Genomic DNA, 15,225 nt, shown 5'->3' on the forward strand with positions numbered 1-15,225 from the left:
GGTTAGTTTGGGGTCTGTCCGCAGCACAAGGCGGATGTCACCTGGTGGAAAAAGAGGGTGTTGGCACTTTAATGTTGGCTTAGGCTGCTGCTGAACACTGATTTACAGCCGAGCTGCTTTAGGTGGATATCATTTCCTAACATTTTCTTGCCTTTTTTATGTTCTCTGTAGTCTCATTTAGAAATGGTGTTGCCCTGTTGAAAAAATTCACTTTTTACACACTTTGCTTAATAAACGAATGTTATTATCAAAATTTGAGGTGCATTTTTCTTTAAAATCCTTTTGTTTCTAAAACTTTGTTTTACTTAAATGTTTGAGTTTCAGGCACCCGAAATGGTGCACATAAAATAATTATATACGCTTCCAAACCAATAACAATTATAAATATTTTTTAAGGCAGGTTCTCACCTTGTGGCAAAAAAAAAATTGATTTTTTTTTTTTGGCTTATCGTATAGATATATGTTGCGAAAATGTTCTCAAAAAATTTCAGATCCAAATTTGAAATATTACAAAAGTTACATGCCCTTACATGGAGCACATGTCGAGCACCGGCCATTGGAAGCAAAAACTTTAAACGCGTTTATCTCGGAACCACGTTTTCGGACCTTACGGAAGTAATTGGAGGCGTTGGGGTTAACCAATCGTCATCAAATTTTTTTTTAAATGTTCCTAATTGTTTCCTTTAACTAGTGAACTAGGATATTTCAAAAATATTGAAAACTGTTAAATTGAGAAAATAATTAGTGAGAAAAAAAGCGCGAAAATCGAAATTTTTTTTCAAAAGCTAATACCTTTTGCAATTTTTATTATTTTTTTCTGATCCTAGTTCATTTTATGCACAGTACTGTACACTTTAAGAATCTTTTTGGTTTTTGTGTTTCCGATTACCCGTTTTGGCTGAATCACTTCCGTAAGCGGGACACCTTTTTTTCAAAATCTGCAACTGAGCAACGCCCACTCCCACCTCTTTTTTGGTTTTTCAATTTTGAAATTTTTTTTCGCAAAATAAATATGTTTTCAAATAAAGTTACAATTTTCAGATTTTTATCTTTAACCGTTTTCTCAAAACAATTTTTAAAAAAAATGTCCATTTTTCGGCCCTACAAGGTGAGAACCTGCCTTAATGTATAAAATGCAGAATTAATAGATACAATGTTGTCCAATTCAAAATTTCAGTCTGAGTATGGGTGTGTATATTATATATAGAAAAATAGGTTGCTTATTTACACGAGCTTTTTTTTTTGCTGTAGAAACAAACACAAGTGTAATTCCCAAGTCATTATAAAAACTCAACACCATTGTCAAGAAAGGCATTATTACGCTTTTGTGAAAGACACATGCCCGAGTGGAATGTGAAGTATTTAAAGTCGGGACCCAGTTTGGGCAGAAAGACAATCCGAGCTCACCTGACCATCGCAATGCCGTGCCAAAATTAACCCACATTAACCGGAGTCAAGTTGAAATCGAGAACACAATGGCCTCGGAAAAGCGGAAAAATGCGCATGTCCATCCGAATCCCTGACGCATGCAACATTTTTTGACAGCAATCAGATGTTTTGGAATGTTGGCGCCCAGACACGCACACAGACGCGCTGGCAAACGCTCACACAGACGGGGGAGAGCTTTGTTTTTGTTAACCTTGCCTAACGACGAATGGCGAAAACAAAACAAAAACGTGGAGAGGCGAGAACGAGAGCCCAAAAAGGGGGAACACGTGCAGAGAAAACGATTCGCGAGAGGATTCGCAGCTGCGCAGGCGCAGAAAATCCGCTGAATGGAAATGGGAGACTGGCGAAAAACTCGGCGAGAGAGAGGCGAAAGCTTCTTTTTTTGGCCTGTCCAGGATTCCGAGTTGGTGGCCAAGTCATTACGTTCGAACCTCGGTAGTTGGAACAAGGACGCGTTACGTGCAGAATCCCCAGCGCGCAGCCTTACAAATCGCATTAAAATCGCCTAAGCGCGTTCACTTCAAGCGGATAAATTAAATATTTACAGATAAATAAGTTAGCAGCGATACAAAAATTGAAAAAAATACAAAGTTCAGCTGTCCAATCTCGAGAGCTTCAAGTGCTCTAGTGCTCTGTGTGTTCTTGTGTTTTTCCCGAGGGGAAATTGTGCCAAATCAGCAGATAGTCGTTACATATACGCACCGTGAGCGGAGTGTTGTTTTATTGATTGCCAGGCAGTAAAACCCATTTAAACAAAAGGCAAACGAAAATGCTGATGAAACAGTGAAAATTTAAGCAGCAGCCTCTTTCCCGAGGCAGGAAAGCAGTGAAATGTGTGCAGCTGACAGTCAAGGTCGCCGACGCCTCATGTCACCCACAAAAACATAAGGATCTACCGAGCAAAAACAATTGTAATAAAGGCAAGCGAAGCGTTTTCGCAGCCAGTTTAAAGTCATCAGCAGCTCATCAAGAAAGCGAACTTAAAGTAAGCAAACTGCCGAGTCAGTCCAAAAAAATCGAAAATTCCTTACGTGATTCGCTTGCGAGGGAGGGAAAACTCGGTGAACTCGGTGTGGAAAGGAGGTAATCCGACCGAGGAAGGCGGCCATCCCTCCTTGGTGTGTGTACGGCTGGCTTATCTCCTCGGTTAGACACACATGGATACATTATGTACTCTATATAAAGGCGGCTATATCTATATGTATAGAGGGAGAGCAATCCTTAAGCCGGCCACAAAGACAAGTCTGCAGGCAGCCCCTTGTCGCCGGATTTTGCATTCTTTTTGTAGGACAACGAACCGAGTATCAACTGTTGGATTATTTTTGTATTGGTTATTTTCGTGCGCCCTGGCTGACATAGTTTTTGGCTTTTGTCTATTATTTGTGGCCTGCGACTGCATTACAGGTAGGCTGCAAAGCGAACTTTGAGACAGGTCAGGACACAGATTTCCGGGCTGAGTGCTAGAGTAATGAAAATGTGACTTTGCAGCTTTGTCTTTGTGACTCTGGCAGACAAGTACCTAATGGAATTGAGTGGATAACACACATAACCGAGTTTTTAGAAAAGGATCAAATGAAATATTTAGTTTAAATATTTAAGTGCTTGGCAGTCAAGACAAAATAATGAAAATAAGAGTCTGGTTGTGGAAACAAAATGTTCGTTGGCTTTACTGTTGGTAACTCTTAAAAATTTGGGAAACCATTTTGATAAAAGTCTTTTGTGGTACAAGAACAATCTTTGTTTAAGTTATTGAAACAAAAAAGCCGGAGTAATGCAAAATGAATCCTCTTGCTGTAGTTTTTAAAATGAGTATCCTTTTAAAGAAGTTAAATACACATAAAGCTCAAAATATTTTATATCGTTGTTTTAATAATTCAGTTTATTAAATGAATATGAATAATATGAATACCAGAACCATTTTTGAAATTAAATCTCTTTTTAAGTTTTAAAACTTCTTCTACAGACCTGCTTTTGACATTAATTTCTCGGAAATGACTTCTAACGTATTTGATATGTAATGTTTTAAAGGGAAGCTCGAAACTTTTTAGCTTATCAATGTGCCCTTAACTCTTCTCAAGTAAATTTTGCTTTAAAGGTTGTTGATGACGACCCATTATGCGTTATCTACATTCGCCCTTTTTAACTTTGTCATGTTGCGAGTACGAGAAAAAGGAGGGAAACATCAACTTACATCAAGTGGAGTGTCCCGCCCACGTGGCGTATGAGTTATGCATTATGGCTTGCCGCTCGGAGACTTTCCCCAAATATATTTCCATCATCCCAGGCACTTTGTTTGCTCTACGCATTACGACAAATATTTGCCCATCGGACAACATATTCTTGTGTTGTCTTCTTGGTTTTTCTGCTGTGTTTCGTTCTGTTTTTCTTCTTTTTCTGCTATTTTATACTTGTTTGTTACTTTGGCTTGTGGGCCGTACGAGAACGAGGTCAGAGCTAAAATCTAAGCCGTAAGCTCTAGCCAAAACAGCTGATGTCAGCAGAAAATGTGTGCACGTAACGTGTTTTTTGTTTCCGACTCTCTTGAGTTTTCTACACGAAAATAAAATGTTAAGCATAATAAATGATTTTGTGGTAATTTGAATTTCAGCATGCATTTTCCTCGTAAATGGAGGAGTAAAGAAAAAGAAGACAAAACCGCAGAGTTGTAAATGCATGAAAAACTATATTTTAAAATTGAATTTGAATTATTCTTTAAGTAGTTGCTTCTACATATATCTTCTTCTCACATTCGAAGTGATTTTGTGGTCCTGCTGTTTTTTTGGCAAGTGCAGGGGCAGACGTACAAGTCACCGACATGTGGGCGTGGCTGGGAGGTGGCTCTCCAACAGCCACTCGGCCATGGCCGAGAGCAGTGTCAAAGACTTTTTGCGGGCTTTGATTTATCAGCAGTGCACCCCGCAGGCGCCACTGCACCCACACTCGTCGACCAGTTCTGGGCTCCCTGGCATAAATTAAGTGTTTATTTTGGCTTCAGCCGGGATATCGTTACATTTTATGCATGCCAAACTCCCCCGGCTGGTCATCATAAATTTGTTGGCCGAGGCCCGCTTTTAGGCGTTACTTGCAATGCTTTGCAATGTGTGGATGTGTGGATGTGTGGGTGGGGAAGCGAAAGTGTGCCAAATCGGAAAAGGAAACGTCGGGAGTTAAGGGAAGTATTCCAATAAATTTCCGATGACTTATGGAATAAATAAATTCCTGAAAGTCTAAGATACAGTTAATAAAAAAGTAATTGGAGATTCATTGCAAAAGGAAAATACTTTGCTCCTTAAAGAAAAGCACAAGGATGAGTTCAGTAAATACATCTTCGAAAAATCAGCTGATTTATGAAAATTATTTGAAAGATCTATCATGTCAAATTTAAAAGAATAAATTCAAAAGAGGTTAATAAAGAATAGAAATTTACATCTTCATCCATTTAGTTTCTTCAGCCGTTTAGTTTTTTCAAAGTATTCTCCAAAAGTTGTAATGCCATTTTTACTTTGGTACATAAAGTATTTACATTAAGGAAAAACTACAGCCATAAAAAAAGGGTATTTCAGCCCGCTCAGTTAGCAGACTAATAAACATTCGTGTTGCCACTTGGCCACACACACAAGATTCATGTTATTTATATAAGCCTCTTTCATATTTAAAGCTAATGCCGTATGCACATTTCAATCTCGAAACCGGGAAAAAGGTAAAGAGGCAAACAGGGGAAAAGGTGACGGGGAAAAAAGGAAACTCTCGCTGATTTATGTGCTAGTTTTCCTGGCGATTTCTCGCTTTTTTTTCTGCGCTTTCCTCTTTCGTTTTTTGCCCTCTCTAACTAGTTTTTGAGAGTTGTGCAGCAGCATTTTACTCCAATTAAATTTTCATGCCATATGAGCATTTCGCACAGCAACTGGGACAACAACAACAAGAACAAGGACGAGAGTGGCACACAACGCGACGCTATTTTCAATTTCCGCTGCACAGTACAGAAGTACAGAAAGGAATGCGATTTTTAACACAATTTCACTTTGCCGGGCGAACAACAGGCTGCGAGTATGCTACTGTGTGAGTGCTTGGCATAGAAAACGTTGACGGCTAAAAACAACCGACCAGACCCATCGAAGCCCCCCCTTCTGCCCGACCAATTTCATCCGACTCAAAACCCGACGACCCGACACATCGACCCAGAAAGGCCCTTCGCCTCACTCGCCGACTGACAGTTCAAGTCAAAATGCCCTTTTATTGAGATTTAAGCATTTTTGGGTCATTTCCGAATTGTGTTTGCGCAACAGGGATAGACACCAGCGGAGGGAGGGGGACGGCCGGCGTTTAAATATTAAAAACCTTGTAACGAAACTACTGGGAAGCCCCAAAAATCAATACCCAACAGCGGCCAGAGTTGAAGGCTAAACGTGGCCGCTGTAAAGTAAAAAATAAAGCGGGCCACTGAAAAAAACCCCATTTAGCCAACAACCAAAATGGGCATTTTGCATGCATAGATACATGAACCTGCGAAGGATAGCCACACATGATGAAAAAGGATACACATGACTGCGAAAAAACAAAACAAGCAGAAGGCAATGAAAAACAGAACAACTTTTTAAAAAGCTTGTTTTATTGGCATTTAGCCTCAGCTTGTTTGAGAACACAATATTACATGACATTGCAGTGTAAATAGTTAAGCCAACACTCTTTTTCCAGTAACTTTTTTTTCCACTTGTTTGAAGCACTTTTACCTAAAGGGAAACTCTAAATCTTTGCTATTTGTGGATGCTGTTTGCGATAATCGAAGAACTAAATTGTTTTTGCGTAGAGCAATGACGATGAGAGATCTGATGATATCCTTTCTATTCGTTTTAATTAAATTTCCCAGAAAGGAAATAAATATCAAAATTTCCTAGGTTAGTGTTTACTTACTCAAAAAATATTTGTCATAAATCGATAAACGAATTTTTCCCAATTTGTCAACTTGCTCAATAACTTATTCTCGAGTTGAAAGTCTCTTTAGCTGCTTTCAATTTTATTTGCAAACAATTTCATTTTGTGGATCTAGGATTGCAAATTTTATAGGAAGTCTCCACGTTTGTCAATTACGTACAAAAATGTATTTTGTCGACAAATATTTTGTGCAAAGTAACTGCTTTTAACGATTTATTTTATTAATACATATTCGGAGTTACAATTTTATATTTATATTAAAAAATGTTTAAAATAAATGTATACAATATAGATTATTTTAAATATTTTTATATAAGAACAAACAACCAAATAACAATAATATCAACAATTTTGTATTTATGCAACAAAAAACATAAGAAAAAACTGTTGTTTCCCAAGACAAAATCGATCCAATTATTTGGTAACTTCGTAATAGACCCTTAGTCCTTAAATAACATCCATCAAAATTAAGTAGACAAATGTATCACACCGTTATCCAAATGCGGAACCGAGATCCATTTGCAGGCCAACATATCAAAGCTAAATTACCATAATGTGACCGACATTTTATTCGGGGCTTCCGTGATACTCGTACTTTCACTTTGACTTTTTCGAGCCTCCCCAGCGAACTCTTCTTTGGGCCATTTTGGTTGCTCTTGGCCCTTTCGCGTGTATGAGTTTAATATATCGCGGCCTTATAATGTACGTTCTGCTGTTTGCTCTTTGCCTTGCATGCCGAAAATGGAACTCGGAACTCGGAACTCTGGGGGTAAAAACAAATTACATGTGAGTTTAGCCCCCGTTTTCCACGGCCAGCTACCCCTTTTTGCCTTTTCCGCAGTCGCTTCAAGGCCACAATAGCGGTCAGGCCGTAGTCGGTCAAAGTTGGTAGCTGTTTGGGTTTAGCTCGGCAATTATATTGTACTGTGTTTCTTTTTTTGCGGAGGGGCGAACTCTCGGCTCTAATGAAAAATGTTCGGAGGCAGAGCGACTGCTTTTCATGTTTTCATAAATAATTAAATTTCTCGTTTTGTTTGGCCTTTGTGTGCAGCAAGAGCGAAATAAAAAATGAAATTGAAATGGGCCCAGGGTCGCCACTAATTAGGAGCGTACCATATTTCACTGGACTTCGTTCTGCGAACAGATGCATTAAATTTGCGGAGAAAGGCGGGAGGAACTGGGGGGAAAGTTCGAGGGTCCCATTTCAAGTCGCTTCTTGTCAAGTTGCTGTTGCCAATTATGCAAAGTTTTGGCCAGTCAAGACTCAGTTGGCCAATAGCGAGTTGAAGCACTTGGCTCTTTCAGGCTTCAGAGTATTTGTGTATTTCGATAGCGTTCGCAATGGCCACTGAGTGAAATTATAAAGCAATTCTTAAAGCTTCTAACGGAAATCTTAAGTTGGATTTAACACTTATTAAAGGTTAACAGACACCAATGGTTTGGTTATGAAAATTAAGTACCCCACAAAACCAATAAAAATTAAAGCTGTTTTGCTGATCAAAAATCAAATCAATTACAGTGCCTTTATTGAAATGGGTGGTCGTTTCGTCACTTAGCCATTTTGATTGCCAGCTAACTTCTCGCATTCCTGACTCCGCCACAATTACCCACAGCAACTGAACAATCAGTAGGGGAATATATAGTATAAAACTTTGTCCTGATTAAATCGATGACAACCTCTTCCGGCAAGCTCCGTTTTTCCTTTCGTCGTGTTATTTTTCTGGCTTTTTTCTAAAGCGAAATTGAACTGTGCCATTGGCAGGCCCAAGAGGGCTGTTGTTAGTTGTTGGTTGTTATACCCCTCCTGCTGCCCCTCTCTCGCCCTCCTGCCACGCCCCCTTTCTCCTTGGAGAGATGTAACTTCTACGGGCTCCTACGTGTCCGTTGCGCTCTGTTTGCGTGATCCGGAGAAATGCAAGGACCTCTGCGGCTCCCTCCCCCTTTTTCCACTCACATGCCATTTCATTTTCCGCCTTTTCTATTTCTGTTTCTATTTCACTTTATTTTTGTATTCTTGTTGTTGCCAAATTTTATAAGTTTCGCAGAGTTTTCTGCTGCGCCATCGGTTTTGGCCGTTGTCCCAAAAGTCAAGCATCAATTTGATCAACTCTTGGCGCCAGACTTTAATATGTTTTCACATTTTTTCTGCCCTTTTATTCCAAGAAATTCTCCAACTTCTTCATATTTTGGCGAAAACCTCAAAGAGTTTATTGTTTTTCTTGCTCGGAGCTTGTTACACGCCATTTAGTTTGCTCTGCATATGCAAGAGAACGAGGAAAATGTTTGTCGGGACTACAGCAAATGGAAGATGAGAAAATATTTCGATTGCATTTAAAAATTTTCTGCAGATTGCAATACTTTCTCGCACATGCCATGAACTTTCGTTTGAATTGCAGACAAAGTTAGTTCGAAACGAAATTCTTCGTAATAGCAATTGTTTTTTGTGTCTCGTCTTGTTTTTATTGCCGAGTAGCTAATTTAAAAGTTGTCTCTTAAATGAGAAATCAAAAGTTAGGAGATGGACAAATTGGTGAAATCACAATTTCTTTATACTCGATTAAGCAATAAATTCATGGAATAATCGATATTATTTAATTGGAGTAAATGCAAAACTCAACTGTGAAAAAACTTTATTTCCGCTGCTTTAATTTTTTTCTGGTTCTGTCCGATCAGAAGTTCCGGTCAACTGGCATCAATTGTTATCTACCTTCCCTGGTTTCTGGCTGTCAGAAACTGCCATCAATTAATTTTAAAACTGGTATTATGAATGCTAAAGACTATATAACCTCGTTTATAGGACGCAAACTGTAAAAGAATTTAAATGGAAAATGCTTGAAAGCGCCGCAGCAAATTTGAAACAGTTTTTGTGTATTTTTTGTTTGGCGTAATTTGATTTGCATAAAAACTAAATAAATTGCCAAGATAAAACTCCACAAAGCTGTGACAGCAAGTGCTCAGGCAAATGAAAAAAGAGATACGTGACACTCGGTTTCTGGCCACAGAAAATCAAGTGCCAATAAATACCAAAAATTGTACAATAAACACGCGCAGGGCCAAAAGTGCAGGGTCATGTTGGAATTCGAGCGAGTGGATATCAAACATCAAACTAGTTTAAATAAAACTAAATGGAAAAGGAAAACAAGATAGGAGCTCTAGGTGAATAAGTTTCCTTCCTCTGACATTTTTTACAAATTTCGATTGAAGTTTGTTTCTGCTGACTGCGGTTTTAGAAATAAATTCTAACTGACAAATATTCCGTCAGATATCTAATTTATCAAAGAGTATTAAAATAAAAATGTGTTTGCTAAAAAACTTTTGTTTATTTGTGAAAAAATTAAAGAAAAGTAATATAAAATAATATAATATTAAACATAAACAAATTTTATGCTCGGTTTTGATTGATTTTTCTAAAAATCTTTTTTAAGTATTTTACCAGTTCTCAATGGTTTAAGGATGTTTTATAGGTATGGCTGTATTTATTAAAATACCAGTGTTATTTTTCAATAACCTCGTTTAAAGCTTTCACAGAAGTGAAATGTGGATATCCAAAAGGAATTCATACATTTTCTGTAGACATTATATAGAATAGCCATTTGAGAGCACTCACCCAATTACGAACTCTCCCCTTTTCACTTTCTGTGGCTGTCATTCTCTGGTGGGAAAATTCATCTTCTAATAGGCGCCAATATCGCTTTGATTGCACGCTTCCCGAAAACTAGGCCATAGAGTACAAAATAAAAAAAGAGAAAGACAAAAATCGAGGAATTGAGGACGTCGGTCGCTCCTTTCTCCGCTTATTCACCATTCTCCAGCACTTTCTCCGCATTTTCCCCCTTTCTTCGGCGGCAGCTTGTCAAGTGGCTGCTTCAGAGCTCACTGTGCTGAGCAATATGGGCTAAGTTGAGCTCTGCCAGTCGTCTATTGATTGCATTAAAGACGGGAAACTCGGGAAACCAACGAAATATTACGTATACGTACATTAAAATTCAATTTACGTCCGTTCGGTTCGATTCAGCTGCTGCCGTCTGACAGTTTGAACTTTAATTAAAGCCACCAACGACAGGGTGATAAGGGTCATTGATTAGGAGACATGGCCGAACAGTTGGCAGGCACGTGCCTCCATCCACATAAATGGGATGAAAAACCTACAAAGTCGATACACACACACTGCACTGCATACAGACCCATAATCAAACATCATCGGAAAAAAGCAAATGTCGCTAATGTAATTTATTGTGCCAGGCATCGCCGCAAATCGAACGACAGTTTTTGGGCAAAAGGTTACTTTGCTGGGTTAATTAACTAGGTATAAATAAAAGGGCTGTCTGCACTTCAAATAAAATAAAATAAAACCTATTAAGGATATAATTTCATTCGTTGAATTATTTGTTTTACATGTGGAAATGGTTTTTACAAACTTGTTAAATTAGTTAGTGCTTCTATGAGATCTTCAAATGTTATATTCACGAGATTTAATTTTGGGTAAAGTTATATAAATGATTTTACAAACAAAACTTAAGGTTTAGCATAAAGCTTTTAATTTAATAAAGAAAGTAATACAATATATAAATATTTTATAAGCTAATTTTAGACCTTTTCTTAGAATGGCTCTTCATTAAGACATTCTGCGTATTCAGGTGCAAGACATTGCCAAAATTTTTGACTAATTAAGTCATTCAACGCAGAGGTGAAGAGGCGGCTTCGTGGTCGTCTGACATTCTGGCCGTAATGTTCGGGTGACACGCAAACACGTAGACAATCAACGCCGTCAGGACAATGACAATGGGGATCCCTGCCATTTCGGGGCCGAAACAGAATAATTCCCAGAGTCGGCAGAGCATATTTGAAAGTTTTGCCGCAGCACTCGAAGCTCGAAGCGGCTGTTACTGCTACTGCCATTATTATAGTTATTTGTCAGCATTAGTGCAGTTGGAAAGTGGCGCTGACTAAACAAATTAGCACATTTTCATGTTGTTATGCAATGGAATTGCTAGTTTGCTTTGCAGGTGACAACCGGGTGAAGTGTCTTAATGAAGGTAAAAGCCAAATGGGTAGAAATGGGCTGTGCCATTAGTTGGGCAGGGTGGACTCGGATTTCGGGCGACTTAATGATGAGCCTTCCACAAATGGGGGTGGAAATCTGTGGAAATTGTTCTAGGATTATCCCCGCAGGGGTTCTCTGCGTATTCATGGAAATTGGAAAATAGGGCAAGGAATTATTTTATTTGTTAATTTGCGAAACAGTAATAGTTTGATAATAAATAAAATAACTAGTGGAAAGGCTGTAAATGATCAATTACTCTGCACTCGATTGCCCTATTTTTCAAGGCTCTCCAATATTGGGTTATTTTTTTGATACATCATTTTTTTGTGCTTTAAATTAAAACTATGGGGCATATGAGTATTTCATTAAGGAGAGTCGTAAAAAGTTATCAGTCAAATTAATTGCGTTACCCTCCCCCGAGCGGAACTATTAAAAAAAGGGTGCTAGAAAATGTAATAAACTTGAATTTCAATCAGCCATTAAATTAAAAAACCTTCCCCAACTAGTTATGCACATTTTACGGTCTTTGTTTTATGGCAGACAGATTCCCTGGATTCCCCAGTTTTTTGGTCCTGATTACACCCAGTCATCCCCCCTCATTTACCCCCTGGCCTACCTAGCTTTTAATTAAAGCCGCAAAAATGCAGCACACGGGAGAAAAATAAGAAAAAGAGACACGTTTTACTGCAACCAATTAAACCATAACGCATACATTATAATTTTGTTTTTATTTTAATATTTATGTGTTTTCCGCTATGCGCCCCAAGTGAGTACTCGTGTTTTCCGTGTGTGTGTCATAAAACGGCCCCCAATTACTTAAAACTAACGAAAAATCCCCCACCGGTGTCCCCAGGTCCCCGAAGCCGTAGAGTTTTCCTTTCGCAAATACAAATATCACACCTTTCCACCCGCCCACATATCTATTTTAATATGTATATATCCTAGTTTTCCGCCAAGACAATGAAGGCAACTACAACTACGGCGCCCGCTTTTCCTGGCTGCGTGCGGTGCAGTGTATTCCGAGTAATCAAAAATGCAAATCGAGCCCATGAATTTCGAATTAGTTTTTAGCCTGGCAGGACATGGAAGGCGAAAGCGGGGAGAGTTTAGGCCACGAGGATTTTAGGCTAACGAACACACGTACTCGACTACGGCCGTATCTTTCGCCTCCCTCAGCTGTACGTGTAACAAATTTGTATCAGTTAGGCCGTGGCCAGGAGGATTCGCTCCCCGGCAGCGTTTACCCGGTTTACCTGTACCGGCGTAACCAAAACCTGCAGAACGAAAAAAGACGGAAGAGACCCACGAAAATAGTTCACGGCATTGCGCGTGAGGCAGCGACGGAAAACAGAGCGATGGTTGCGTGAGCCCAATTAAATGCTGCGTATTTGTACTGCCCGAGGTCAAAGGGCACTGAAAAAAAGCTTCGCAGCTTCTGCACATGTTCAGCACAAACAGGTTAAAAAAACCGTTGGTGCATTTTGCATTAAGTACAATACAATTTCTGTTTATCTCTTTTTAATCTTTTGAAGTTAAAAGCAGTTTTTATTGTTCTGTGTATCTTGTTTCATTAACTTTTCAAATTGTACGTTAATATTTTGTTTCTTTTATTAGAATGTTGGGATGAACACATTAATATTATGATAACCAAAATGATTGAGCGGCGAAAGCCAAAGGTGTTGATTGATAAGCAAATTTGGTAGCATTTTTAAAAGGTGTCCTACCAAAACGAAATGTAAACTCATTTTATTGAGCAACTCTTTCTAAGTTTTTAGACTAAAACATTTAACAGCCTCCTGCACATTTTCACGGAACCATCTCTGCGATCCGGAACGCAGCCTCAACATTCGGAGGCCTGTGATTTGTGGCCTCTGTTGGTTTTTGACTCGGGATCATCCTGCGCTGGGCCTGTGCCCCTTCCATCCCATCTCCATTTTGCCTCGATGTACGTGACGCGCATTTCCGCAAGTCCGCCTATCAAATATAAAGTGCCAGCAATTTATATTTCAACGCAGCGGATAGTGGAGAGTGGAAAGTAGGGGGCGGCAGTGGATTCTGGCAGTCAAAGCCAAGCAAATCAATGTAAATATTTTTAAGGAAAACGCCACGGAAGAGGAGGGGAAACCGAAAGGTTAAAGCAATTGTGGACTGGAAAATGCAGGCCGAGTCAAGAACTGCATTTGTCGGCTTTCGAAAGCTTTCCTTTTATTTTTCCGATTTTGGTTTTTTCGGTTGGCTTCTGCTGCTGCTCCTCCAGCCCACTCCCAGTGGCATTTTCAATTTTACTTTATATGCAAATTTGGCATTTTGTAGCAACTGCTGCCATTGATAGCTCTCAGTCCCTCCTTCCCGCTCGCCGCTATATTTATACCCTTGCAGAGCAAAAGGGTATTATAATTTCAGTCAGAAGTTTGCAACGCAGTGAAGGAGACACCTCAGACCCCATAAAGTATATATATTCTTGATTAGCATCACGAGCAGAATCGAAATATGTATGTACGTCTGTCCGTCTGTCCGTCTGTCCGTCTGTCCATCTGTCCGTCTGTCCGTCTGTCCGTCTGTCCGTTTCCGCGCAAACTAGTCTCTCAGTTTTAAAGCTATCGTGCTGAAACTTTCCCAAAAGATGTGTAGTTGTTGCACGCAGTATATAAGTCGGAACGGGCCGGATCGGACGACTATATCGGATAGCTCCAATACAAGAGAATTAAATAAAAAATTCTCACTCTGTTGTTTTTGATCAGATCGACTTGATTTCTTTAAGATGGCGTTTTCTAACTGTTATTGAATTTCGGATTAAATTTGAACAAAATCGGATAACTCTATCATATAGCTGCCATAGGAGAGATCGAAAATTATATATAGAATTAATGGAAATAAATTGATAACATCGTTGTTTTTTATCCCACGAGCATGATTTTTGAATATCAAGTTTTTTAACAACGATATAAAATTGAGAAAAAAGTTTCATAAAAATCGGTCATATATATCTTATAGCTGCCATAGGAAAGATCGAAAAATCTATATAGAAATAATGGAAATAAAATTATAACATCGTTGTTTTTATCAGACAAGCATGATTTTTGGAATATAGAGTTTTCTTACGACTCTTGAATTACGAATTAAATTTGATCAAAATCGGACAAGTATATCATATAGCTCCCATATGATCTATAGTCGAAAATATGGAAAATGAATAGAAAAATCGTCTTAGCTTCGATGTTGTCTAGCCTTTATGCGTTTTGTTCGACATATTTGATGACTGCAAGGGTATATAAGCTTCGGCTTGCCGAAGCTAGCTTCCTTTCTTGTTTTCAGTTTGTTTCCGTAACCCATTCGGAACCGGGGTCTTTAAGCCAGCTTTACTTGGGCGCTGCCATTGCATTTGAATTTCTATAAATTTTTCATTTTCCATTTAGTTGCAACACCACACCACAAATAAAAGCGAGCATTGGTTTCCTACACAAACTAAATCCCCTAAAATTCTTGCAATGTGTTTACGGCTGTTTTTCTTTAATTTGAAATGCGCCATAGATTTTTGGGTGTTGTGTTTGAATTGGAAACCAACAATGGCATACATTGTGGGTTCTTTGCCAGCAAATAAATAAATCATGTTGAAATAGTGGACTTAAGTTTTCAGTTGCCTTGAATTATTTATGGCACTTTTAATAGCTTAAATTAAGTGACACCTCTGCTCCTCATGGATGCCGTTTCACTTTAATCCCAACTTATGTTTTGGAGAAGACAAAAATGTATTTTATATCTATAGTACGCTGAAATAGCTATAAGTTTTAACGATTGAT

General features: G+C 38.8%; 1 protein-coding gene across 1 annotated transcript in view; it reads left to right on the top strand.

Moving 5' to 3' along the window:
• Positions 1 to 1,893: 1,893 nt before the first annotated feature.
• The window catches only part of LOC108088325, a 73,674-nt gene continuing 60,342 nt past the window's right edge, over positions 1,894 to 15,225 (top strand). The window contains 1 exon segment of the mRNA XM_017186063.2: positions 1,894 to 2,434. The gene's annotated coding sequence lies outside the window, so the exon portion shown is untranslated.

Source organism: Drosophila ficusphila, unplaced genomic scaffold (genome assembly GCF_018152265.1).
Source record: "Drosophila ficusphila isolate 14025-0441.05 unplaced genomic scaffold, ASM1815226v1 contig_106, whole genome shotgun sequence".
NCBI classification, from domain to species: Eukaryota; Metazoa; Arthropoda; class Insecta; order Diptera; family Drosophilidae; genus Drosophila; species Drosophila ficusphila.